This window comes from Myotis yumanensis, unplaced genomic scaffold (assembly GCF_028538775.1).
Source record: "Myotis yumanensis isolate MYYU_CA2020_CCGP unplaced genomic scaffold, mMyoYum1.0.hap1 SCAF_17, whole genome shotgun sequence".
Lineage (NCBI taxonomy): Eukaryota > Metazoa > Chordata > Mammalia > Chiroptera > Vespertilionidae > Myotis > Myotis yumanensis.
This window is the reverse complement of record NW_027223768.1, coordinates 10103816-10130962: the sequence shown is the minus strand read 5'-3', so window position 1 is coordinate 10130962 and position 27147 is coordinate 10103816. Positions and strand designations below refer to the sequence as shown.

The window sequence follows — 27147 nt, the reverse complement described above, 5'->3', positions numbered from 1 at the left end:
TCTCTTTGCAGGAGTGGGGAGTGGAACCCCCACGCCTACCTCCGGGGTGTGTTTTGAAGTCGGAAAAAAAATTGTATGGTTTCTGAGCGGAGGGAGGCTTCCTGGTTGCCCAGGCAAATTGGCTGCAGGTCGTTGGGGAAGGAGGCAACGCAGTTGGTTAACCACCTGTGCGCAGTGAGCGGGGCTCAGGGCCTCGATCGAGGAATCCCTCGCCAAGCCCGGCCGGCTCGGCAGCCCCAGCCCCACGCGGGCTGTCTCCGGGCTCGCGCGTGTTAGGTAACACGCGGGCGGGGTTTGGACGCCACCCACTCAGTCCGCAGCGAGCGGTTTGGAGTCCAGGTTGTACATTCCGAGAACCTGGGAAGGGATGTCCACTCATCACCTAACTATCTGCAAGGCCTGGAGCAACTAACTTCACCCACCCGCCCTCAGTCTCCATCTCCTCACCTGGACGTGGGACTGACACGGGAACCGCGTGGTAGGGTTACCTAAGTCTTAAATAAGAAAAGGGGAAGCTCTTCGCGCATGCCCCACATCAGGTGTGTGGTCCGTGTTATTGATATAAAATAGTAACTGTTGTTGATCCATAAGCATTTATGGAGCTTGTACTGATGGGAGAAAAGATTACTTCTCGGAGGCGGTATTTCCGTGCCCGCCCCTCCCACTGCCGCCTGAAATGAATAATTTGCGCTCAGTGTCTGCCAGGACAAACAGGGTTCTCACATACATGCCTTCCGTGGGAGGGGTGGCTCCTGAAACGTTAAGGAGAGAGGAGACCAGTAGGAGTGCCTGTAGAAAAAGCCAGCGACTATTGTAGGACATGTACGCAGGTGATATGGTCTATGTGGGTGTTTCTTTTTTTTACTTTCAGTTTTTGAGGTATAAGTTCAGTAAAGTGCACAAAGCTTATGTGTACAGAATGATGAATTTCTACATATGTGTGCACCCATGTAACCGCCACCCAGATCAGGACATTGGCACTCTCCCCCTTCCTCGTGCCCCTTCCCATCCAGTGTCCCACGAGGGTAACCCCTGTTCTGACCTCTATCGCCATATCTTAGTTTTACCAATATTTGAAATTGATATGGGTGACTTACATAGTGTGTGTACTTTGAGGTCTGGCTTCTTACACTCACTAGTGTGTCTATAAAATGCGTCCATGTTGTTGCAGGGAGCAGTGGCTCATTCTTTTCCAATGCAGTGTATTGTTCCATTACATACATATTCAATAACTTATGTACTCATTCTACTGGTCGATGTGTGGTTTTGCCTATCACGAATGAAGCTGCTTACAAATAATCTTTTTTTCCAGTTTGAGGTATACTTGACAAATAAAGACTGTATATATTTAAAGTGCACTACATGATGTTTTGATATACAGTGTGAATTGATCACCACAACCAAGCTATTAACATATCCATCATCTCACATAGTTACCGTGTGTGTGTGTGTGTGTGTGTTGAGAATGCTTAAGACCAACTCTCTTAGCAAATTTCAAGTAGATAATACAATGTTATTAGCTATAATCACTATGCTGTATATTAGATCCCCACAACTATTCATCCTATGTTTATACCCAGGATTGAATTGTAGAATTATAGAGTATACACATATTAAGCTTTAAATAGACTGCTAAACAGTTTCCCAAAGAGGTATAACAATTTATATTCCAGCCAGTGATATGAGATTTCCGGTTGCTCCACAACTTTGCCTGGTATGGTCAGTTTGTTTACTTTAAAAAAGGGAGTGTGGATTCCATTGGGATTTTTTTTTCTTTTTTTATTGTTTTATTGCTTAAAACCATTGGGATTTAAATGTACATTTCTCTAATAATAATATTGAGATCGTTATTAATAATAATTAATAATATTGAGATGCTTATTGGCCATTTTGATATCCTTTCAGTGAAATGTCTGTTTAGGTCTTTTGCCATTTTTGGGGGGTTGTCTGTCATACTGATCTATGTGTCCTTTGTCCAATACAGGTATTACAGATATCTTCTCCCAGTCTGTGGCTTCCTTTTAATTCTCTTAATGTTATCTTTTGATGTACAGAATTTCTTAATTAAAAAAATCTAATTAATCTTATTTTTATGAGTAGTGCTTTTTATGTTCTGTTTAAAAAAATCTTTGTCCTACTTAGTAGATGTCATCTACTTAGTTTTCTTCTAGGAACTTGATTGTTTTAGCCTTCACATTTAGGTCTATGATTCCTCTCAGATTAATTTTTTGTGCAGCTTGGGGTCAAAATTTATTTTTCCCTCATGGAAAAAATATATCGTTTAGTTCAGCACCAACAACACATAGTTTTGTTGAATGAATGAATGAATGAATGAATAATGAATGAATGATTGAATTGCTAAAAAATGCAGTTAGGAGTGACTTGTTACTTAAAATGCAGATTGTCCAAAAAATCCAGCATACACAACCACCTTAAAATGAATGCAGATTATTATATTCCGTTGGCCTTTGGACCATTTCTACTTTTTCAGTACCTCATGGATGCCATTAGCACAGGTAGCCTCAGGGTAGAACACAGGTCAGGAATTCTTACCTAGAATTTGATCTAGCAGGGGTTGGTTGGTTCTACCTTTGTTTGGATAAAATTTTGTCCAGCTTCCTGACCATTAGGCAATTTTGTGGTAGGTACGAAGGGAGAGCCACGAGCCAGAAAAGAAATTCATTATCCATATGTGTGTATACATTTATCTCTGGGCCCTTTTTTATTTCTGGGGCATGACGACTTTGCTAGAATTTTGTTTCCATTTTTGTGTGTGTTTTTTGTTTTTTAAAATACACAGTGTTCTTTCTACCTCATAAAGCTGTGGCACCCTGTGCAGGGGGTTTCAGGAAGTCGCCAGGTACTGCCCACTGGCCGTGGAACCACGTATTGAAACTGTCCTTCCGAGGTTATCGGGGCCTCCTTCTTGCCCCATTCTGGCCTCCGCTGGAGCACATCCAATCAAAATGGTTTCAAGACCTTCGCATTCTGAGCGCTGCTTTGATCTGCACCCAGGATTGCCAAGGAAAGAAAAGCAGAGGCAGGAAAGTCTTCGAAATGCAGGTTGTGCCTCACTTGTGGCCATGACCCTGAAAAAACTGTCTCAATAGAATCTTTTTTTAAAAAAATATATTTTATTGATTTTTTTGCAGAGAGGAAGGGAGAGGGATACAGAGTTAGAAACATCGATGAGAGAGAAACATCAATTCAGCTGCCTCTTGCACACCCCCTACTGGGGATGTGCCCGCAACCCAGATGCATGCCCTTGACCGGAATCGAACCTGGAACCTTTCAGTCCGTAGGCCGACGCTCTATCTGCTTAGCCAAACCGGTCAGAGCTGAATAGAATCTTATTTAACTACATGGGGAAGCAAAAAAAAAAAAAAAAGTTTCTATTATTAATCCTTTTTGTAAGGCAAGAAAAACCCCTTGTTTAGCGCCCAGCTATCCTCACTTACCAGTTTAAGTCTGGAGTTTTTGTATTACTTTACCTCTAGGTGGATCGCCATGCTATGTGTTTATTAAATGCCCTGGTCCAAAGATCTTTCTAAAAATGATTTTTAAGCAAAGTTTTTTATTGCTGTACATTGCCATATAGAGCATGGCATCCAGATCATAAGAGCACAGCTCAACGATTTCCACAAACTGAACAAACCTGTGTCCCGAGCACTCGGACTGGAACCTCCATGGGGCACTGTCCCCTTAGCCAGGCTCCGGTGGGCGAGGCAGGGCCTGCTTTCCGCTCCATCTGGAACTCCCAGCAGTGAATCCCGGTCTCTTCCCTGCTTCTTCCAGCCACTGTTCTTCTTGGGTGGTACAGAAAGAACACTCGTTTTGGAGTAAAAAGGTGTAAGTTTTTAAAAAATGTATCTTTTTATTGATTTCAGAGAGGAGAAGAGAGAAGCATCAATGATAAGAATCATTGATCGGCTGCCTCCTGTATGCCCCCTCCTGGGGATCAAGCCTGCAACCCAAGCATCCTGACCAGGAATCGAACCGTGACCTCCTGGTTCACAGGTCGATGCTCAACCACTGAGCCACACCAGCCAGGGGAAAGGCATAAGTTTTATTTGGAGCAAAGCATAGAAGGAATGAACCAAGGACTGGTCAGACCTGATGGGCAGGGAGGGGGAAGTGAGCTCGATCTTTGGGGCAGTTCTGACAGCAGAGACACTGGGGCACTGGGGCATCAGGAAGGGAGGAAGATCAGGGCCCAGAAAGGGGAGAAGGCGATGGTGGCACTGCCGGAGGAAAGAGGGTGGGTGCTGAAGATGCTGTGCTGGCTGCACGCCTCTGAGGGATGTCTCTGGACCCGCTTCCTGCCCACCTCCCTAAGGGTGTCCCTGGAGGAAGGGGGAGGTTGGGTCAGATGGCTTGCATCCCTGTCAAATGGCTTCCCAATCTGAGTCTCGGCTTCCTCATCCCAAACGGGAATGGTCATTAGCCTCCCTGCTCCACGGAGGTGTGTGCTGGTCAAAGGAGGTAGTGAACCCTGCAGGCCCTGGCCCCGTGCACACAGTAGCTCCCTTCGCCAAACAGGGCCCTTTCTCACGTTACTGTCAGGACAGCTTGGCAAGCAGGTTGGTGGAGAGGAGGGGAGGGTGAATGCCCCACGCCTTGCTGTGGCGACCGTCACTTCTGAGGCCCCAGGTTTCTTATCTGAGGATTAATGCTTTCAAATCTCCCTTCAGGGAAAAGGGGTGCCGTGGACATGTAAATTGTTAACGGATCACTTCATATCTGTGACCAACCCCTGGGGCCACTCTGAACCTGCCTTACATTGAGGCCCCGGATGTCTCTCCCCAGCTGCCAAAATGCCCGAACCCCCCCCCCCCCCCCCCCCGACGTCCATGTCTGCTGGAGACGAGACCTGCTGCCCACTCCCTCCGCCCTCCCAGCTGGCCAGAGGGCTTGCATGCTCCGCCCCGCCCCCCCCACCCTCTGACATCCACGTCTGCTGGAGACGAGACCTGCTGCCCACTCCCTCTGCCCTCCCAGCTGGCCAGAGGGCTTGCATGCTCCGCCCCGCCCCCTGGCTAGGAACAGCGCACTCACCTACCAGGTGTGCTTCTCAGTGCTCAGACTTTATCTTCCAGTCCTCAGCTCAGCCTGGATATTTAGTTGCAATTCTTCAAAAACGACTCTGGAAGATTTACACAAAACGGGATTTCTTTAAAAGCTACTGGGGAGCCCAGAGAATCAGCAGGGTGGCTGGAGAACAGGGCCACCACCACCACAGCCACCACCTGTTGCCCATCGAGTCTTTGTGTCCCTGCTTATTCTCAAAATCTGGATGGGGACCGTCTCATGGGCAGAGCCCAAGCCCCACTTACAAAGAAGGTTCAGGAACAGGTTCCCTGGCGCTTCCAGCTTTAACTCCAGGAAGGGGCTCTAGCCCAACAGCAAAGCAAGTTCAGATGGAGGTCTGAACACATGCCTCTTCCTTCCAGCCTCTACACCCATCCCTGCGAGCACTGCTTCAGCCAATCAGTATCTTTGATGCATCTACCTCGGGGTCACAGACGCAGGCATGTTTCTGAGGCCTACACGTTGGAGGACCAGGAAATGGATTCTTTTTTAAAAAATATATTTTATTGATTTTTTACAGAGAGGAAGGGAGAGGGATAGAGAGTTAGAAACATCAATGAGAGAGAAACATCGATCAGCTGCCTCCTGCACACCCCCCACTGGGGATGTGCCCGCAACCAAGGTACATGCCCTTGACTGGAATCGAACCTGGGACCCTTCAGTCCGCAGGCTGATGCTCTCTCCACTGAGCCAAACCGGTCAGGGCAGGAAATGGATTCTTGAGAAGCGTCGAGGATGGAGACTATCCAGCTGGCCCTGCCCGGCCAACACTCCCTGCTCTTGGTCAGGTGACACTTTTCCTCCACGTTTCTTAGAACAGACACCGAGTGGATGTTTGGTGGAAGAAAGAAAAAGAAAACAAGAAAGGAAGAGGCCTTGGATAACGTCACCACTCCCCCAACCCCAAGTCTAGGTTTCATTGCAAGCTCTGTGTTATATTAGCCGCTGCTCTGAGCCTCAGTTTCCCATCTTTTTTTTTAAAGGACCTGGCCTGGCTCACCCCCAGCACCTATGGCTCCGGCAGGGACGGGAAGGAGGGGAAGGGTGTGTGGCTGTGCATCTCCATGCGTCCTGGGGTTGGCTGTCTGTAATGACAGTGTCCCAGAGCTGAGCTTGTGTAACAGGCGGATATACTGAGTGGGGCCGACTGTTTGCTCAGCAGCCAAGAGGTCTATAATTAGACTGTCACAACCTCAGCAAAAGTACGGGATCAATGTAATCAGAGAAGAAATGGAAAAGAACACGGCATCAGTCAAGGCCTCCAGCGGGTCCCCGCGGTTTCCGGAGCACTAATCACGCAGGCGGAGCCCAAGTCCCGCTGTGGGTTTCCTCCTGGTGATGACCAGCTTGGTTTGGGCCCATCCTGATGCCCCTCTCAGCCACCAGCTCTCCTCGCCTCCCCCTTCTCCCTCCTCTGCTCACTGAGTCTTGGCGATGAGAGTCCAAAGGAGGCAGGTCGCACCCACTCAGTGGGGAGGCCCCTCCAGTCCTCACCTGTGCATGTGGGGGTGAAGGCTTCCCTGGGAGTGGCTGGGAACCGAGACCCCAGGCAGGGAGCTGACCTCACAGCGCCCGGGACCTGAGGGCCACGGTGATCCAAGCGCTCATTTTTCTCAATGTCCTCTTGGCACCATATTAGTGATTCCTAACCATTCATGAGATTTGGCTACTGTCCCTTCCAGTGTCTCCTCCCACCATGAATTTGCAACTCCTTTGCCATCTAAAATTCAAACTCCCGGAGGGGGGTTGGTGCTGGCAACTCTGTGTGGGCATGTGCTTGCCCTCGGGTGGCTTCTAGGTTGGGACCACAGAGCACAGGTGCTCAAGGGACAGCAGAGGGGGGCCAAGAGCCTGAGGCCTCCCGGGGTAAGCAGCAGTGCGACCGCCACAGCCGCAGATCCGTCCCCGCCCGCCCGAGGATCCCTTCCCATCGAGCTGGTGCTGTCCCTCCCAAAGCACGAGCCAGGACTGTGCTGTTAGAGAGCCTCTCTCCCCAAGGGCTTGTTTCAGTGTGAGAAATCCTAAAATGATCCCAGGCCAGGTGCTTGCAGATGGTACAGAGGTTTTGTAACCACACTGGGGTTCTCACCACCCACCTGGGTGAGGTGGCACCTCTCCCCTGCTCTTGCTGGGGTGTGGGGCGGGGGGTAGGGGCTGGGACCATGGGTGACTGCAAGTCCCAGCAGTAAGGGGGTGACCCACAGGAACTGCTTGCCAGCGATGTTCTGATTGTACCGGGTCAGCACGCAGGACCCACGCTGGGGACAAGGCTGCCCCTGGAAGGAGGGAGGGTCCCATCTGTCCTGGTGTCGGTCCCCTGGGGAAGAGGTGTGTTTCTCAGACTGGAATCAGCTGGGCCCCCGGGGAGGAAGCCCTTCCCCGGGGTCCTGACCTGAAGCACCATGAGGGCTTCCCATCGGGGGCAGTGAGTTTGTGCCTTCGTTTAGGATACTGTTCTGCAAACTGGAAGACTGTGGAGCCACCCGGGTACTTGCTGAAAAGGCACCTTCCCAAGCCCCAACCGAGGCTCCTCTTCCATGGCTTGGGATGGCACTCCTGGTCCTTCCCGCCGGGATGAGCAAGGACCACCCCTACGACACCTGGTCTAAGGGGAAGGTTTCGGTGCCAGGTTGGCCGGCATTCGCAGCCTGGAGGCTGTGTGGCCGTGGGCGAGCTCTTTACTCTCTCTGTGCCCCAGTTTCCTCTTCTGAGAAATGGGAACAATAGTATCGGCCTCATCGGGCCTCTAGGAAGAGTAAGTGATCGGAGGTGCTGCTCTCCATGCACAGGTGGCAGAGTGTGACTGACCACCCCTCGCTGACCGGAACCCGTCCAGGGGCCCTTTTTGCAGGAACAGAACATTAACCCTAGCGTCCTGAAGGAAGCCAGCTAAGGCTGTTCCATCCGGAACCTGCATCAATAAACAGGCCCACCCCAGCACGCCCGCCTCAGCACACACCTCCTCCTTTCTCCACCGAGTGGACCAGCCCTCGCCTAGAAGCCCCTGTGCCTCACAGGCCTGTCCCCCCACCCTCCACCCCACACAGGACACCGCCAGCAGCGACAGCACAGCTGGGCAGAGGCCTCCCGCACGCGCCGTGAGCACACCAGTCTTACCTGTCTGGTTTTTCAAGTAGGATTCCAAGAACGGGTGTCCAGCCACTGGAGAGCTAGAATACTCTGTGCAGTCAGTCACATATCCAGGCCCACTGGGAGGTGGCCCCATCAGTGATTGGCTGGTTTTATGCACACTGGTATTGGAGGACAGCTACTTTATATATTTTTTATTGTTGATAGTGTTCCAGAGGAGGACGGCTACTTTAGACAGAGCACCTGCTAGCTCCCACACTTCCTTAAACATCATTTGATCTGTGAGGATCAGAAAATTACTTTAAAATCTTGTAGAGCTCTGTTGTCCTTCTTAGGAATGATGATTATCATTGTATCCGAGAATCCCCAAACTGGCCTTTCTACTCATTAAACCAGCGTCTACCTCATTAAGCTCCAAACGCTGGCAAACACCCAAGGATGATGTCCATCCTGCACAAGCCAGCCCGGGGGGCACCTGGGCGGGGAGGGCTGGGAGCCTGGCTTCCCTGGGCGGCTCCTCCAAACTTGCTGTGTGACCTTGGACAGTCGCTCCGGAGCTTCAGGGGGGCCCATGCACACGTGGAGCCGCTGTCCCTCGGTCCTGTACCCTTCCACCTGGGGTCTGCATGCCGGGGGAGACCTCATGCTTCCGGAGAACGGTGCTTGGCCTCGGCTCCAGTTCACGGGCCAGAACCCATCCTCGCTGCCAGTGATCCGATACAAAATACATGTCTATTTGTTTTGCTGAGCGAATTCCCCGGGGCGGCTGTCCAAGTGAGCAGAGCTGGTGGTGATGGAGAAAGCCCAAGATGAGGGCATAGTTTCCAGTGCCGAGAACATGAGCCGAGTCTTCCTGACGCCAGGACAGTGAGAGGCAGCGTGGACAGCGCCTCCGGGCACCCGCTCGCTTGGCCTGGCCCGTGCCTTTGTCACCACGCCGACGGGGTCCCCCTTCTCTGGAATTGTGCAAGACCACGGTCACACTGGTGCGTGGGGAGGCTCTGAGGGGAAGGCAGAGCTTTGGGGCAGAGCTGACCTGACCTGGGCTGGGTTTGTCTCATCTCCCCCCTCGTCCTAGAGCCTGTCTCCTCCCGTTGGGCCTGGCCGGGAGCTGCAGAGGAGGAGGCTGGAAACGGGAGAGGCCGCCGGGGTAAAGGCAGCCCTGGTCCCCGGGTTGCTTACAGTGATTAAGGGCTCACTGTACACCAAGGGCCGTTTCCTGGAGGAAGGATGGTTCATTTACTGCAGGAAGACTGAGGCAGCGAGGCTGGAGGACTCGGCAAAGCCACGGGCCTGGTGAGCCGGAGAGAGAGACCTGAATCGGGCCATCTAGCTCCATCGGCCACTCTTGATGAGCAAAGTCTTTCTGGAATTTTTGAGGGCAGGGTGTCCTCCAGACACCCCCTGGGCAGCCCTGAGCACCCTGCCTCCACCCCCGTCCTTGGAACCATGGCCTGGAGAGGAGCCGACTTCCTGTGACAAGTTCCCGCTATTTGCACAGGGCAACCTGATCTGCTCCTTTTCTCCCGCAGCCTCTGCCCTCCTGGTCCCAGCCTCCTACATGCACCTCCACCTGCCGTCTGGGGAGACTGTGAAAAGATCACTCCTTGAACCCACCTTCTAAATTAGAATCTTGGGGAACCCCTGGCACAGAGCACCAGCTTTGAGGCGCAAAGACCTGGGCTCAGGGGCCAGGCAGCCGCAATAGAACCTCCGGAGCCTCAGTTTCCCCTGTAAAATGTGGGTGACGACACCTGCCTCATCCGTGCCACAGCGTCACCGCGAGGGCACACGGCGATTACGTAGTGACAGCGTCTCAGGAAGTTGAATAACCACTACATTCCCAGCCTCCACGCTCAGCCCGTGACCAGCATCAGCTCCGAGGTCCAGGGGGCAGAGGAGGTGCACAGAAGCTCGGGAGCCCGAGGACCCCTGCCTGGTAGTGGGGCAGCCACAGGCCCAGGCCCCGGGCTCCGCTGAGTCAGCGCTGAGGCCCCCGTCCAGGCGCTGGCGTCATGCGGGTGCAGCTCGGTGCCCAGGCTGGAGAGTTCCAGAAACCAGGGCGGGGCCGAGACGCTCTGCGGAGTGTAAGAGCGGTTCCACGCAGAGGAGAGGCTGAAGAAACGTCTCCACTGGTTGAAACTGCCACCTTGGTCTCTAGGGGGACGGGGAGCCCCAAGGTCACTAGAACCGTCAGCCAAGCCTGAGCCCTGCTGTGGGCGTGGCTCCAACTGCTGCCTCTTCCCCAGGCTTGTCAGAGGGTTACTGAGCCTCGGGGCCCTGCATGGGACAGGGGCCGGCAGCAGGTCCCTTCCCTGTCACCTCTGCCACCTCTGCCCGGGCTCCTCACGGCTGAGTCAAATTCAGTGCCAGCAGGTTCGTCCACGCCAGTCCTTCAGCCAGGCTGGCCTGAGAGCTGCCCCGGCCCCCACCCAGGGCTCGGGACCTTCCTGAGACCCCAGATGCAGGCCAGGGTCCCCAAGCTCTGGGAACCCCTTCTCTAGCTGAGCTCCGGCCTAAATCACCAAGCGCGAGACCCATCCATTCCAGGCTCCTGGTCCCTGTGAATGGCATTATTTTTTTTAAAATATATTTTTATTGATTTCAGAGAGGAAGGGAGAGGGAGAAGGGAGATGAGAGAAAATCATTGATCGGCTGCCTCCTGCACACCCCACACTGGGGATTGAGCCCACAATCCGGGCATGTGCACTTGACCGGAATTGAAACCGGGACCCTTCAGTCCACAGGCCGACGCTCTATCCACTGAGAAAACCAGCTAGGGCTGATTGGCATTATTATTACTTTATCTGTAACGTTAGTTACAAAAGCGTCGTCCCTACTAGCCCAGGCCTGGCTGCCGCTGGACATATAGTGTGGTGCCCTCTGCCTGCATCGCCTTAGGGGGTCACAGCAGGGCCTTATTATTCCCCTGGGACAGATCAGGAGATTGGGCGCAGAGATTAAGCGATTGGCTGAGGTCAGCAAACTAGCAGGTTGCAAAGCTGGGAAGTGAAGCTGGGCTGTGGGACTTGAGGCCAAGCTCATACCACACGGCCACGGCGCCAGGCTCTCACGACCATCGACCACCTGGTGCTCTTGGGCTGACCATCTGCCCCCTGCTCCAGGCCCTTCCATTCCTCTGCCCTCCTGAAATCACCCATGGAGAGCCCCCATCTTCCCAGACGCAGTCCTGTCTCCACTCTGCCAGCCCGTCCAGCCCCTCCAACCCCCGCACCCTGCGCCTCCCCACCCATCCATTCTCAGGGCCCGCCCAGTCCACAGCCTCCCCAGCCAGCCCCAGGCTATTTCCAAAGGCTCCTACCCTGTCTCTGGACCCGGGGAGCCGGGCACACGTGAGGAGCTGCCCTATTGGAAGTGTGTGTTGAGCAGCAGGAGACAGATGGGCGTCTTAAGTGGGACAGCTAAAGGCACTCTTGGTGCCATCTGATGGCGGGAGTCCGCGAGTGCCCCCCACCCCACATTCGGGACGGAGCCACCACAGGCAGTTCCTGAGCTGCTGGCCGCCGTGCTGTGGCTCAGGCCAGCACACAGCTGGCCACACAGAACCAGCTGGTCTGGGGGTCGGCACCCGACTCCAAGAGAACCGTCAATGGGCTGGTCATGGGGACATCAGAGACCTGCCAGGTGGCCTGGCCCAGGCCTCTGTCCAGCGGGACTAGGTGCCAGGGATGCCCCAAGCGCGTCCTCTCAGGGGGTCTCCAGAGCAGCCGCACAGCGACGGCTCCTGTCGGCAGAGGCCACAGAGCACAAGACCCCGCGAGCAGGCAGAAGAGACCCCACGAGGAAGCACGTGCGATGGAGAAGAGAGGAGAGAGCCTGGGAAGCAGCCACAGGAGCAGCCACAGGAGCAGCGGCCGAGAAAAGGATGAGAAAAGGAGGATGCAGACAGGATGCCGCACCAGCGAAGGGGTCCCGACTGTGGGGCTGAATGGAGGCCCCCACAGCCCTGCTGGGCGGCCCCAGCCTCCGTCCTGCAGGCAACGCCTGAGGCCGCTGAGTGCCTGGTCCTTGCACCCAGAGCACCCAATGCAAGGACCGAGCTGCCAGGAACTGGGTGGGGGCTGGGAGCTGCTGGGCCAAGGACGCGGCTTCTCCAAGGTCTTGGTGATAATTGCCTGGAGCGACCACACTGGGCTGAGATTGGCTGGGAGAGTCCTTAGTGCTGGGGAGCCTGCAGCACTGGGTGGTGAATGACAGGGTGGTGGCCACAGAAGCCACAGGAAAACTCCCGTCAGGGCCGGGGCAGACACAGGGAGAGGCTGTGAATGGCTCCCCGATGGGAGGGAAGACAGAGCGGCCCAGGCTCCGCTAGACGGGGAGGAAAGGAAATGGAGAAATGATGGAATTTGCCTGGAATCCCCGAGTGGGGTGGCTGGCAGGGGCCAAGGGAACTGGGCGGCCAGATGTTTGCTTTGCCTCCTGGGTGGAAAGTGCTCCGAATGGAAACCTTTCCCAGGCCAGTGAGGTCAGGCTTCACGCACAGCCCCTCTTCCCAAAGCAAGATGGCAGAGCCTGCCCGGCCGCGGTGCCCACCGGGAGACCTGCGGGGGTCGGAGGGCAGGCCACGGAGCAGAGCCCGCAGGGCCCACTCTGAGACAAACCTCCGCAGGGCCGGAGAGAGCGCAGCAGCCAACCATTTACAGACCTGGCTCTGGGAGGACGACCCACGGGAAGGGAACCACATCCCAACCGGAGGCCAGGAAATGTTGCCCTTGGTCTGTGGCAGCGGCTGATGTTGGCTCCCTCCTTCTTGCCCACAGCAGGATGGCACAAGTGAAAGCAAACAAAACAGAGGCCAATGCAAAGGGCTTCTTGGACTTGCTCAGTGAGAGCGACCCAGGAATCAGGGCCAGGAGCAAGGGAGGCGCCCGGGCTGGGGGGTGGGGGTGGGGAGTGGGGGGAGAGCTTGCTAGCTCCAGGCCAGGGGGCGTGGGTTAGGGGACCTTGCAGGAAAGCGAGCGCGCTCCAGCGACCTGCTGCCGTCCATCTGGTGGGAAAGAAGGGCAGATGGTGTGGAAGTTCCCTTGTGTTTCACGTGTGTGCACATGCGTGCCAGCCTGTGTGTGCCGGGTTTTGTCTGCTCCTATCACTTCCTTCACATCAGCTTCCAAGCTCTGTCTCCTCCACTCCAGTAGGTCGTGGGACCCCTCCTCGGAGGCCCTTCCTCTTAATCCTGTCGGTATGGGTCCGTGTGGCTGTGGTAACGAGCAGCCCCAACGCTCAGGGGCTCACAACAACCAACCTGGCTTTCTCGCTCACATCCCAGGCGGCTGGCGGTCAACTGTGGCCCTTGTGGCTCTGCCCACGACTTCTCATTCCGGGGCCCAGGCTGGAGGAGCTGCCCCTTGGGGGCAACCCCTTCCGTGACAGAGGAAACAAGCAAGTGCAATGAGGAAACCCTCTCGCTTCGTTTTGAGCGCTGCTGAGACCTGGAGAACATCATCGCATTTTCACAGTCCCTGTCTCACGGTCAAGTCCAAAGTCAATGGGGTGAAACGTGTTATCTCAAAGGGAAGAAGGGCATGAATGAGTGCAAACAATTATAGACCCGCTCCCTCCAGTAGATCTCCCCGCAGCTCAGCACTGCCTCTGTGCGAGAAACAAGCAAGTGAGTGAGCGAGCTCTCCGGACAGACAGCCTTATGAAACCGCAGCAACTGCAACAGTCACGAGGACTTACGAGCCCTTTCTTTGTGCCAAGTGCTGTTCTCAGTGTTTCATGGGGATGATCTGAGTTAATACAGAGGCCCTTGAGGCAGAGACCACGGTAATCCCATTTCACACAGAAGACTGAGGCTGAGAGGCTGTGACGGGCCCAGAGTCACACAGCTGCCAAGGGTCAAGGCTGAGGTACCAAGGCTGTGCTCTTAACCCCGACGCCACATGCTTCTTCCTGCGAGGCCAGGGTCGGAGTCAGGGCCCCACAGTCAGGGCCTATGTGCAAACGGAGGCTCAGAAAGGGACCTGAGTGGCCCAGAGAGCACATTGTAAACAGAACTAAAATGTAAATACCCCGGGTGAAGGCAGAGGCCGCTCTCTGCCCACCTCGCTGCCCTGCTGGAGCCTCTGGCTGCCCTGGCTTCGTGAGTTCGGGCCCTCTTCTCCTCAGCAGAGCCTGGGGCACTGCCATTCAGCACTTGGAGCTGCAACCACTGCCCCCCCGGAGCCGGGTGCCCACCCAACACCGCCCGCTGCCTGGGCAGCGAGCCTCCCGTACCTGAGCCGTGCAGAGCGAGGGCCGGTGGCAGCCTTTCCTGGTCTGTCTGCCTTCCCCCAAGAAGTAGCCTGGAACAGCACCAAAGCCCGGGCCTGGGGGTCGGACTGGAGTTCTCGAGTCCAAACGGGACCACTGACGACTTCAGGGGGGCTCCTCTGAGCCACACCTGCCTTGTGGCGACATAAAAACCTCAGAGAGGTTGGGGTCAGTGTCCCCCGCTGAGGACCTAACCCGGCCTCCACTCTCCAGCTCCTCCTCTAGGTTCTGCTGGACATCTTCACCTTCTACGTTAACTCTCAGCCCTCCCTGCAGGTTACTCCCCTGCCCATCAGACAGGCTCCTGCCAAGGTGCATTCTCATCTGCACTTCCACAAAGAACCGAACGCTGGCTGTCTTCCCTCCACCTGGACACACACACACACACACACGCACACGCACACTCTCCCTGTACGCACAGCCACTGGATGAGCTGTGGCTTGAGGAGCACGCCATGCTCTCTGCCCAGCCAGTCTCTCCCCACCTCCCCCGGGAAGGAAGTGCTCTTCTGGGGGCAGGGCCTGGTCCATGGCTAGAGAACGTCGCTTGGAGAAGGGCCTTGGGGTCAAGTACCACCCCAACCTCATCTTGCTAGTGAGGAAACTGAGGCCAGGAGAATGACAATAGCTCACACACAGTGCTTGCATCAGCCAGGCACAGCTCCTCATGTGTATTTACCGACCTCATGCTCACAAATACCCAATGATCTCATGTTTCCAAACCAGGGAACTGAGGCCCAGAGGGTCATGGGCCAGTGGTCACACACTGGGAGATGGAGTCAGGTTTGGGCACACTGGCTCCATTGCCCATGTTCCCAGCCACGAAACTGGGCTGCTTCTATGCCACCAGCTATAACCAGGGGACCCTGGGCAAAGGGACCTGCGACAGCAGCAGAGTCTGGGTGAGACCCAGAGCTCTGACCCCCGGCTGCCTCCCTGGCTGAGGTGCCTGTTACCCGACCACTGGGTGGTTTACCAGGGACGCGCCCAGATAGTGGGGCTGAGGATGGGGGGTGTCTGGGAGTGCAGGGTGCGTGCCTCCCCCTCCTGCTTTCCAGCACACACTTCCTGCGGAGGCCTGGTTTCTTTGGCAAGTTGCTCACATTCTCCTGGCTGTGCTTTGGGGCCTGATTTAAGTTTAATTCCAGCCGGAATGATTGGAAATACCAAGTATTCCTCTCGGATTAGTGCCTGGCTGCAAGAGCCAGTGCCTCGCCACAGCCAAGTACCCTGGGCCTCTGAGGGTCCCCGGTCCCAAGGGCATCTCCGGAACTCAGCCCCCGGTGGCTTCTCAGCCCCGGAGGGTGGCCCAAGTCATAGCTGCCCCGCCTCTGCTTAAGCAGTCGTGTAGGTGGGCGAGGGGAGAGGGCAGAGCAAGATGGCTTAGCTCAGAGGTTCCCCCACCCCGACAGCGACCCAGTGCCGCCCACTCCCCATCAGCCATTGCTGCGGTGAACGTGGGGGCTGGGCCGCAGCGGGCAGGCAGGCAGTGCGGGAACAGCTCAGGGCTGAGGGCACCGTGCACTGGTCCCGGGCACAGCTCCTCGCTGCCGGCCATGGCCTTGGCCCTGTGTGCAACTGCCCTGTGCGTGGTTTCTCATCTCTAAGTAGGGATGCGGACAGCACCTCCCATGCAGAGCGGGTATGAAGATTAAAGGAGGTAACATTTTCAAAACACATAGCACAGTGCCCATCAGAGGGAAAGCCCCAAGTACTGTAAATATCAGCTGTCAGTGTGAGCAGGCCGGCAACACGTACCAGCCTTCACCCCGTGCAGAGGCAAACAGTCCAAGGGGTGAGCACCCCTTCCCTGGGGGGTGGAGTTGGGTGTCCCCGCCCCCCCACCCCCCTGGCAGCCCAGCTTTCCAAAAGCCTCCGCCAGCTACATCAGAGGGAGACGGTGTAGCCATAGGCTCTGCCTGCCACAGGGCCGCAGGCCCCACACTGCTGCCCAGGGCAGGCAGCCCTCACTGGTGCCTTTGCCCCACCCCTGGGTGTGGCTCCATCTCTGCCCTGGTTCTTATGCCTGGTTCTGATCAGCCGCCCTGTTGGTACCCAGGTGCCCTCTGAGGTGGCGCCCACTTGGCGATCAGTGGTCGGGGTGGGGGAGGTTGCCCTTCCTTCTCTATGCTTCAGCCTCAGTGCTGGGTCTTACCACCCACGGACAGCTCTCCACCAGCCCCCTGGCTGAGTCCTCCTGGGGCCCCTGCCCTCCACGTGCCGCTGAAGCAGCTCCAGCCCCTGCAGTGTGGCTGGGAAAGGTGCCCAGAGCTGGACTGTCATGGAAGGGCCAAACTCAGGGGCAGGGGAGGTTGAGGGCAAGACAAGAGAAGGTCCTGGGCAAAAGATGGCATGATGCAGAATGCCAGGACACATCCATCACACGCAGCTTGAGGCTACAGAGCACTCAGCGAAGAGCTGCCTGCACTGTTCTCCCAGGTGAATGCCTTCTCCCCAGGGTCACTCTCAGTCACCCAGCCCCCCAGCAGGGCTTTACTGATAACCATCGTCTGTACTCATCATGCCCATTCAATCCTCCAGGCCCTGCAGAAGCGATTCCTCCTGCTGGAATGCCTGCCGACCTTCCCTACTATGGACCAGGAGTGAACTCCTACGCATCCTTCAAAACCCAGCTCAAATGTCGCCTCCCCCAGAAGGCGTTCCCTGAACACTCCTTCCCACTGTCAAGCTCACTCTTGGGTGGTGTCTCAGCGTCCCGCAGTGAGCTCTGCCTCTATGTATCTCTCCGCCTGGTGGTTTATTGGCTCCTATGTCATCTTCCCTTGTTCTGCTCGGGGAGGGCGCATGTCCTACACATCTCCACGTACCCAGCTCCTGTCACACAGCATGGCAATGAGTGAAGGCTCAGCTGAAAGGTGCTGAAATGGAGGCCAACAGTATATTTTGACTAACCCTTCAGACCCCCTCTCGCCCCCCAGCAAAGCAAATCTAAACCCCCAGCCTGAGCCCTCCGTGGACTCAGATAAACATCTAAGGTAAATATCAAGTCAAGGCCCCAAGGTCACACAGCCTCGTCCGGAGGGGCTTGGAAGTCACCCGCCGGTTCCTGCGTGAGAAAGACCTCACAACAGATGGAGGTCTGAAGCGCCAGCAACATGAAGAATTAAAAAACAGAGTGTGGCCCAGGCAGCGGGAGAAGTGGCCCAGGAGGGGAAACGGAGCCAGGCGTGACCCCTCTCCCCTGGGTCTCCAGGCTGAAGAACAGCCCAGTAATGTTGCTCTCATCCAGGGACCCAGCCCCAGGCCTGACCCCATCTGTCCCCACCTGCCACGAGCAGAGCCAGCAGGTGGGCAATGGCTCCAATCTGCCCGGGCACTGCCTGCCGCCCTGGCCTCCCAGACCCCAGCACAACCAACCATCCACATGCTCCACCACCCCATGCTGCCCTCACCGAGTCCTCTCTCCTGGACCCACTGCCCCAGCTCAGTCTCGGCCACCATTGCCTCCAAGCTAGCGTCCTCGAGTCCAGTCTCCGGGGCGTTGCTCCTCCAGCCTGTGCCGGAGACGCCCCTCCAAACGCTCGCCCACCCTTTGTCCATCTCCCCACAAGTCTTCCCTGGGCTCATGAGCCTGCAGGGATGTGCAGGACTTTGTCTCCAGGGGCCTGGAACTGCAGGATGTGCCACCCACAAAACCCGTGTGCGTATGTGCATGTGCGTACGTGTGTGTGTGTGTGTGTGTGTGTGTGTGCACGTGCGCACGTCTGTGTGAGTGAATCTCTGACCTCAGGTCACCAGGCTATTTGCGATCCTCAGCAGTTACCCCCGAGACCCCAGCATCCCTTTGGGAGTCAGGAGGGGCGACCTTCTCTGGCATTGCTGGTGGAAGCCTGGGAGGGAGGGAAGCCCTCCCCGTCCGGGGCACAAATGCTGGTGCCTCTGGTCTGAGAGGGGCTCTATGATTGGATAAAAGCTGCCTTCCTTCCTGCCCCCCCCCACCCTCCTCACCCTCCCTGAGGTTCCCAGGCAGGTATCCAGCAGTCGTGTCCCAGGGCAGTGAGCTCGGGGACATGGTCCTCAAGGCCAGACGCTCAGAGAAGCCCCTCTAGCACAGGGACTGTGGGCATTTACTCACTCCAGTGCCTCCTGAGTCCCTCTGGGGTACTTAGCACATCAGCCTCGACACCAGCTGCCATGGACTCACTGGAAGTCACTGCACCAGACACTTCCTCCCCAGAGGCTCCTGTGTCTCACTGCAGGTCAGGGCTCAGGGCTACCATGCACACCTGCAGGTCAGGGCTCAGGGCTCCCATGCACACCTGCGGGTCAGGGCTCAGGGCTCCCATGCACACCTGCGGGTCAGGGCTCAGGGCTCCCATGCACACCTGCGGGTCAGGGCTCAGGGCTCCCATGCACACCTGCGGGTCAGGGCTCAGGGCTCCCATGCACACCTGCGGGTCAGGGCTCAGGGCTCCCATGCACACCTGCGGGTCAGGGCTCAGGGCTCCCATGCACATGTGCAGGGCCCTCAGAGTCAAAGTGCTTTCCCATGAGAGACGCTTCTGAGTGTGCATCACGGAAAGTGGCGTTTGTGTTCCCTATTCAGCAAATATTTGTTGAGCTCCTTTACTGCCTTTTCCTTTGGTAAATAATTGCTTCATATGTACTTTGCAGCTGGATCCACAGGAGACATGCATTTCCCACCAGGACCAGCACATTCCTGAGCCTCACCCTGCTCTGTTGCCCCCTTTGTGGGCTGGAGGAAAGGTCTGGATCGGGGGCGCTGGTCAAGAGTGGAGTAGATAAAGCCATAGGCCACGGGGAGGTCGGGGTGGGGAGGGGGACCCCTACAGAAGAGGGACGTGATCCTGTGGTGGGCAGGGCCCAGGAGGGGGCTCCTCAGAGGCCCAAAGGTGACAGAGCTGCTTCCTATGCAAAAGGCAGGCGCTGGGGAAGCTGGGCCCAGGCTCGGGCAGCCCTCTGCGCAGAGAGCTAAGGAAGCAGAGGCGGCTGCGGGAGGAACAGCAGCAGAGGAGGCTCAGGGACCGGCCAGGACAGCAGGCACGACCCTACCGCACTGGAAACTGTCAGTGTCCTGGTTTTACAGGCAGTTTCGGAGTTTCAGGGAGTTTAGGAGCTTGCCTGCTCACTCCTCAGCTGCAGAGGCTGAGCTTGAGCCGGACACAGGCCCACTGCTTCCCCTGTCTCAGCCCCAGCCCCTGGGTCTTCACAACCTACTTACTGTGTGACCTCAGACAAGTTACTCAACCTTTCTGTGCCTTCATTTCCTCATCCCACTGCCACAATGGGCATAGTGAGAAAGCCTCCCTCCTAGGATTATCATCAGAATTGGACTAGTTAATCCACACAATGTCCTGAGTAAATACTCAATCCATGTTGGGAATGATGATGATTGCCTGGCTTGATGACGACAGACTCCAAGCCCCATATTTCTCACCAGGACTGGCGTTGTCCCAGCAGATGACACCTGAGACCGCAGCACAGAGCTGCTGACGCGAGAGTGCTGGCAGGTCTCGCCACTCCCTCTGGATTTATTATCTACGACAATTAGGGCTCTGTGGGAAGGGGCCCAGGGATTTCCACGGGCCTATGGGACTGACTACTTCCAGTTACTGGTTAACCTGTTTTCATGAGCGCGAGGCTGGGTCAGGTCTGTTTCAGGGGTCGTCCCAATGGATGAGAACAGGACGGAGGCCCTAGCGGGTCATTGGTCCACCTCGGCTGGCGCGGCCCACACTGCTCGGGGGTGTGGGGCTCGGCCTTTCTTTTCTGGAAACCTACTTGACAACACACAGGACGAACAGTAACGAGTTTACATCCTCTCACCCGGTGACGCCACTTCCAGAAATCTACCTCCAGGAAATAAAACATGCAAAATGGGCAAGTTTGTCCATCATTGCGTTGTTCGTATTTTAAGGTAAAACAGGAACAAATGTCGACTACTAGGGGGACAGCTGAAGGAGGCGCAAGCCCACGGCAATATTATGGCCTCTGACTATCTCTTCAGACCCCATTGAACAGGGGTTAAAGTTCAATGGGGACAAAATCAGGCTTAAAACAGCTGGCGGAGAGCCTCCCTTTGCTCCTCTGTGGAAGGGGGTGACCACAGGTAACGAAGCATCCCCTGAGCCGGAAAAGAGGTCGTGCCCCTGACCAAACAGGCAGGTATTGTGTGTTGTCAAAATTCTTGCGGCACAGTGGTTGCAAATCGCTGTTTTATTGTATGATTTCTCAGAACTTTTGATGCAACCTGCATTTTCCAAATGTCTTTGCCCAGGAAACCCGTTTTCCACGAAGCATATCGGACGGCGTGGGGAAGGTCTGGTTTAGCCCAACCCCCTCGCTCTGGAGAAACAGAAGCCCAGAAGCATTCAGCCACCTGCCAACCCGGGGCGGGCTGGGCCAACACCGAGAAAGAGGCGAAGCTGTCGCAGGAAACCAGAGAAGCACGGGCTGGTTCGAATGGTAAAGAACTTCCTACACATAAAGGCCACTGAAGAAATCAGCCGAAAACGAAAGATAAACACGGCTGTTCCCTTCAATGTTAACCTTCTGAACCTCGTAAAGGCTTAGTAAAAGATCAGTGAGAAAGAGTCCTCTCTTCCATAGAGGAGTGGGCACCCCACGCAGCTCAGGGACAGTGTGCCCACAGCCCCTACCCCGCCGGCCTGAGCCCCAGCAGCGAGCACCTCTCTGGGGTAACCAGGCAGGTGGTGGCAGGTCCCCCGCTCCCCTCCCCCTCATTCTCTATGTCGCCAAGGTGATACTGAGTGTCAGTCTGTTGGAGTAGAAAGCAGGTGCCTGGCTCACTTGGGAGTCGCCCTGCAGCCTGGAGCCTGAGGTGCAGGCTGACAACACAGGCCCTGGGGAGGGCAGGTCCCTCAGCGAAATCATGGGGCCACCATGTTCGCTGGCCTGGTTCGGTCCCCACCTGTGCTGGCTGCCCCAGATCCCTCGGGAGTGTCCAGCTCGCCCGGCAGGGGCCATTGGGCTGGGAGACCCGCCCCACAGCTCCTGCGGCAGTTTCCGGAGGCAGGGAACATGGTCTTCTGTGAGGTGGTCCCGTAGCCACTGCCCACCCCTAAACATCTCCCCACTTGCCAGCCCCAGGGTCTAGCATCCATTGTTTCAATATATACAATGTTCCAGGCACTGGGCTGGACCTTGGAGAGCCCTCAGTCTAGCTGGGGCACAGGCAGGCAAAAAGGAAATCGCCGGCGAGCATGACACAAGCACGAGAGGAGCATGTGCAGGTGGCGGGGAGCATACCTGGGGCTGAAGCAAGCAGGCTTCCTGGAGGAGGGGGTGCCATCTTGGGTTGATTGGCGGGGCTGCATGGAGGCCTGTGAGGCTGGCTCCTGGCTCACACGGAGAACGTCTTGATGGATTAACGATGTCTGTTCCTGTTACAGAGGGAGGATTAGAGCAGGGATTGTGCCAAGTACTTACTGACCCTGTGTGAGGCCTCAGTATGAGCCAGTACATCAGATTCTTCCTAAGGAAATGACAGACGGAACTCAGATTATTTTGATTATAGCAAGCACTTATTGATTATTTCTTATATGTCAGGCATAACCCGGGATGATTTCACAACAAGCCTCTGAGGTAAGAACTATTTTAATCTCTCTTTTCTAGATGAGGAAATTGATACCCAGAGAGGTTGAATAACTCACCTGTAACCACGGACGTCAAGTGGCAGTGCTGGAGGGAACCTCAGTGATCCGTGGTCTGAAACTCTTCTTTTACAGATGAGGAAAAGGACGCCCAAGGTCATTCAGAGCTGGATGGTGGCTGGCGATCCAGCTTGCGGGGGGGGGGGGGGGGGGGGGGGGGGGGGTTGGGTGTGTGGCTGCCCCACAAGAAACTACATTTCCCAGAGGCCTTTGTGGTAGGTATGGCCACATGACAAAGTTTAGGCAGACCAGATATGATAAAAAAACAAATGCTCCTGGGTCAACTTCCTAAAGATCAACTGCTGGTCCACATGCCCTTTCTTCCCTTCCTGATGTCTGAGAATTGGTGACAGAGGGGACAGTCGCCTTGGACACACCCTTACCATATATGGAGGCCTCCTGTGGAGACTAGGGAGCCCCCCCACTACTGATCCCTGGGTGGCCCTATGGCCTTAGGCCACAGAAGTGCCTGCTCAGGACAAGAGAGAGTCCTAGAGGGTCTCATGTAGGTGATGAAATCTGCACCGTGTGCCCAGCTCAGAGGGGTTTGCACCACCTCTGCCCTGAGCAAGCTCCATGCAAACACCTCACCACTGGGCCAGGAAAATGCACCCTCCAGTGCCTCTGGGTCCCTGGCCAGGATACCCGTGTGCTTCAGAAGCTCCACACAGAATGCAGAGCGCGAGCTCCCCGCCTTTGCCTTCACGGCACCCAGCCAGGGCTGACCCACCCAGAGGCTCAACCCCTCAGCGATGGCTGGATGGATGAGGACAAGGCTGAGCAGGCTGAGCCTGAGCGAGCAGAGAAGGAACACGCCTCCTTCCTGCCGTGGGTCGCCCGGGCTCCTCAGCCTCCTCCCTGGTTCACACACAGCCGAATTTGCTCCTGCGTTTCTGCATTGAGTGTCTTGGGTTGTTTTAATTCAATTCCTCAGACACTGAAGGTCTGCTAAACACCAGGCACTTTTCTAGGCTCTTTGCGGCAACAGGAATGGATCCAGCGCAGCCACTGCTCTCGCTGGGGCTCTTGGTCTGGAAGGACTGAGACAAGGCCAGGATGATGCACCCCAGGCGCAGCCGCCTCAGTGCCAGCGAGGGGAACCAGCCTGTGCTTCGGAGCACTCAGCGAGGGCCTGGCCGGGCGGGAGTGGTGAGCAGCATTCCAAGGAGGTTATGGAAGGGAGCGACTCCAGGTAAGAGACCTGCTGGAGCAAAGGATGCAGGCAGGCGCGTGAGTGCAGCTTCAAGTCATGTGGGCAGAGCCAGAGGGCAAGGGCAGCATCTGCCTGCTTACTGTGGCTGCCTGGACCCTCCTTTGCCTGAACAGAAGGTGAGGGGGCCTCGCCGTCCACCTGCTGTTTACCTTAGAGAGGCACTGTTCTCTTTGGGCCTCAGGTTCCTCATCCATGAATGAGGGGCCCCAGGTCGTGCTACAGAGCAGAGGGCCACCCCAGGAGGAAGCTGTGTGGGGTGTGTGTCTGTTGTCCTTGGGGTTCAGGCCAGGTCCTGCTCTGTCCCAGGGGATTCTGACACCTGTCAGGCTGGCTGGCTGGTTCCCCAGGTCCCACCCCTGCAGGGGGGGGCTCCTTCTCCCCTCAAAAGGTGAAGTGGCCACGCCAGCCAGGCCCTGTGGACCTTTCCCACCCGCTCTTCCTCCTCTTCTCAGGGCAGTGGCAGAGCTGGGCCCTGGCAGCCTGGAGAGGAAGGGCCTGTGCCCGGGGGCGCTGGGAGGGGCTGGGTTTGATTTGTTGACTATAAAAATGTCAGCTCCTTTGGGCAGCTTCTTGAATCAATATTTGCTGTTCTGCGGCTGGGTTCAAATGCTAGCTGATCCCCGGGGCCTGGCGTCTTCCGCCCTCACCTGGGTGAGGACTCACGTCCGTCCGTCCGTCTGTCCACAGATACCTGGCCGGGCCCCTCACTGCCCAGGTGGGGAGCTGGCTCCTCCCTCCCACCCCACAGAGGGGCTACCCTGACCACTCACGGGGAAGGAAGATTGTGGGAGGAAGGACGTTTCTGAGTTTCATTCTGAGAATCGTTAACATCTACTTGGCAGGGTGTCATAGTTCAAATAAAAGGAGGGATGTGCAAGGCTTTCATCGGCTGTGGAGCGTGCAGCCAAACCACAATGACAGCCGTGACGATGACAATGATGAAGCCCTTTGCCGGAGCCTCACAGGTGCTGCTGTTGGCTCGAGCTGTCCCCTAGCCCCGGCTATGGCAGTGATCTGGGAGCAGACAGATGCTGGGACCCTTCTCCCCGGGAACCTCTGCACCAACTGCTTGTTCTCAGCATCCAGCACCACTGCCTGGCCTGCTCCTGGAAGGGGTTCATTGGGACATTAGTGGGAAACACGGGGCACTGGACAGATGATGGATGGATGGATGGATCTTTGATCCCCCAGTTAGTGCTCTGTGCCTTTGGCCAGTTACTTGACCTCTCTGAACGCCAGGTTCTCATCTCCAGGACAGAACAAGACTTACAAACCTGCCGAGTTGTTGTGGGGTTAGCGACCGTGCTCATAAAGGACCGAGCGGGGCATCTGGCGCTTAGTGGGTGCCTCCTCCCGGGCTAACACAATCCCTCCCTCCGATGGGTCTGTGCCCTGGACAACTCCAGCCACCCGCCTGGACAACGCCGTCCTGGGAAACCACGAGGCTTCTTGGCCGGCACAACAGAAGCTCCCGCCCGAGAGGGTGCTTTCAAGCAGCTCCGTCCGCGGCCCTGGCTTCTGATTTGCAGCGGCTGCCAGAGCTGCCAGCAGCTGGACTCCTGCCAGGGACAGGGCAGAGTCCACCCGGGCAGGGGGAAGCCCCGTGTCTGATGCTCAGTGGCCTCGGAGTGAGGGTGCAGGCTGGGTCTGACTCACGCAGCACCAGCCGGGGGCTCCTCACCATCACGGCAGGTGATGCAGGCCCACTGCCGACTGCAGGAAGTTCTGACGAGACGGCCACTCCTTTGAGGAGCATCACAGGCAAATCACCTGAGCTAGAGGAAATAGAAAAAGGCACAATGACTCCAGAAAACTGCAAGTTCCCTTAGAAGTGAAACATACACTTACCCTAACTCCATCTTAGAGTGAACAACACAACCACAGTCTTGCCCTTTACCATAACTAGCACTGGAAATGCGTTTTTAAATGTATCTTTTGAAGACGGGCAACAATGCAAAGTGGTGTGTCACCACCTTGGTGACACGAGAGCCACAAAGAGCCGCAGCTGGTGGCGTGGCCAGGTATGTTCATTTGCACCTGCGATTTCTCCAACTGAGCGAGCTGCAAGGTGAAACCACATCTTAGCATCCGCCATGGAAGAGAAGAAGGAAAGAAAATTCATCCGTCGCCTCCTTCCTGTCTCTGGTCTCTCACTTCGGTAATGTTTTCTCACTGTGAATGTATTTCCAGGCACGTCCAGGTTGCATTATCCGGTCTCTTCTTGGGCTGCCCAGGTCCCACACCCCGTGGCAAAGGGTCTCATCCAACACTGGCCGTGATGGGAGAACACAAACTCTCATAGAGTGCGTATCTGATACAATTTTCCATAGCTATCACTAACCTTAACCCTAACTCTAACCCTAACCCTAACCTGAACCCTAACACTAACCTTAACCTCAGCTCTCACCTCTCCATCTAAACCCTTCCCCACTTCCCGTCCTTCAGACACATCAGATATTCTATCAAGTTCAACTTCCTGGAGCTCTATCTCTGGATCCTCTGGACTGGTTGCCAGCTACCCCTGTTTCACAGCTGTGGACCCAAAGCCTCCTTTCACCATCAATTAGAGATTTGCTTCCTCCCTCCATTAAGCTGGACCTCGTGTTGCCTGAATCTCATGCTTTCTTCTTTCTTAGTTTATACATTCATTTTGGTAGAAGACCCCCTGAGAAATGGGGGATAGTATGCATGGGCTGGGAACTAGTTTTGGCCTTGGTATTGAGCCTCAGACTTGAGAAGGCCAAAGAGCCACAGGCATACTTCAACATAACTCCTGGCATCCATGAGTTTGTGACAGCCAGTAATTGTGTGACCTTGAGAGTCACTGTCATATCTAATTAGCACCAAAATGTCAGTAATAATTAGCACAATATTCGAATATTTACCTTCAAGTATAAGTCATCATTTTAGATGTATTTTGGAGTATCTCCTTGTGTATAGAATATGTTTTAATTCTATAAATAAGTTGAATATAAATGTATGTCTAATTCTTCAGCATTGAAATGCTGCCATAATTAATGAGTTATTCTATTTAAAAACTATTATGAAAAACATTTGAATAGTTGAATACATAGGAAACAGATTATCACTTGATCTGAAGGTAAGATAGAGTGGTTAGTCAGATAACTATTTGAAGAAATTTTTTAACTAAAAATGTTTAAAAAAAAAAAGTTAAGCTCCACAAAAAGGATAATAGAGGTTACATTACAACATAATTTGAATCATCACAGGATGGTTTGATGTACCAGCATTCACAACACTAACAAAATAAACTTTAAGAACTATGTTTCGCTTTTTGTTATTTAATTCTATTTAGGCCACGGCTATTTCAAGAAATTTTGCCATGACCTGTGAGGAGGTACTTTGTCCCTTCAACATTTCATAAGGAGGAAAAAACTTCAAACATCATCCATGGTGAATCATCTTCAACCCAGACATAATAATAAATATATAAGTAATGTGTAAAAAAGAAAGTTTTTAGGACAAAACGAGGTAAAGAAAACATTTTCTTCTCACTTGGCTAGTGGTTCTTAAAGTGTCCTCTGTCCCCTTCTCTTTTCTCTCTCCTTCTGAGACACTACTAACATTCGTACTAGACCCTTTCTCTGTTTCACATGCACTTCCCACTCTTTGTCTGTTTTCCATCTTTTTTCTCTCTCTCTTCACTTCAGTGTTTTCTGTGAACCTGTCTTCCTCACCATGAATTCTCTCTTCTGCTGTGTAAGAAGTTCAGCTAACCAGGGAATGCTTCATTTCAGTTATTTTTTTCAGTCCTGTCATTTCCATGTGACTCTTTTTATAGGTTTCAATTCTCTGGTGAAATTTCCGT

General features: G+C 55.1%; 1 long non-coding RNA gene across 1 annotated transcript; it reads right to left on the bottom strand.

The window, feature by feature from the left end:
- Positions 1-3381: 3381 nt before the first annotated feature.
- LOC138995788 (uncharacterized) lies at positions 3382-22221 on the bottom strand. Its single transcript, XR_011468671.1, has 4 exons — positions 22106-22221; positions 21702-21835; positions 5056-5143; positions 3382-3806 (listed from the first exon to the last, which is right to left on the bottom strand). It is a non-coding gene; the product is annotated as an uncharacterized lncRNA (long non-coding RNA).
- Positions 22222-27147: the final 4926 nt, after the last annotated feature.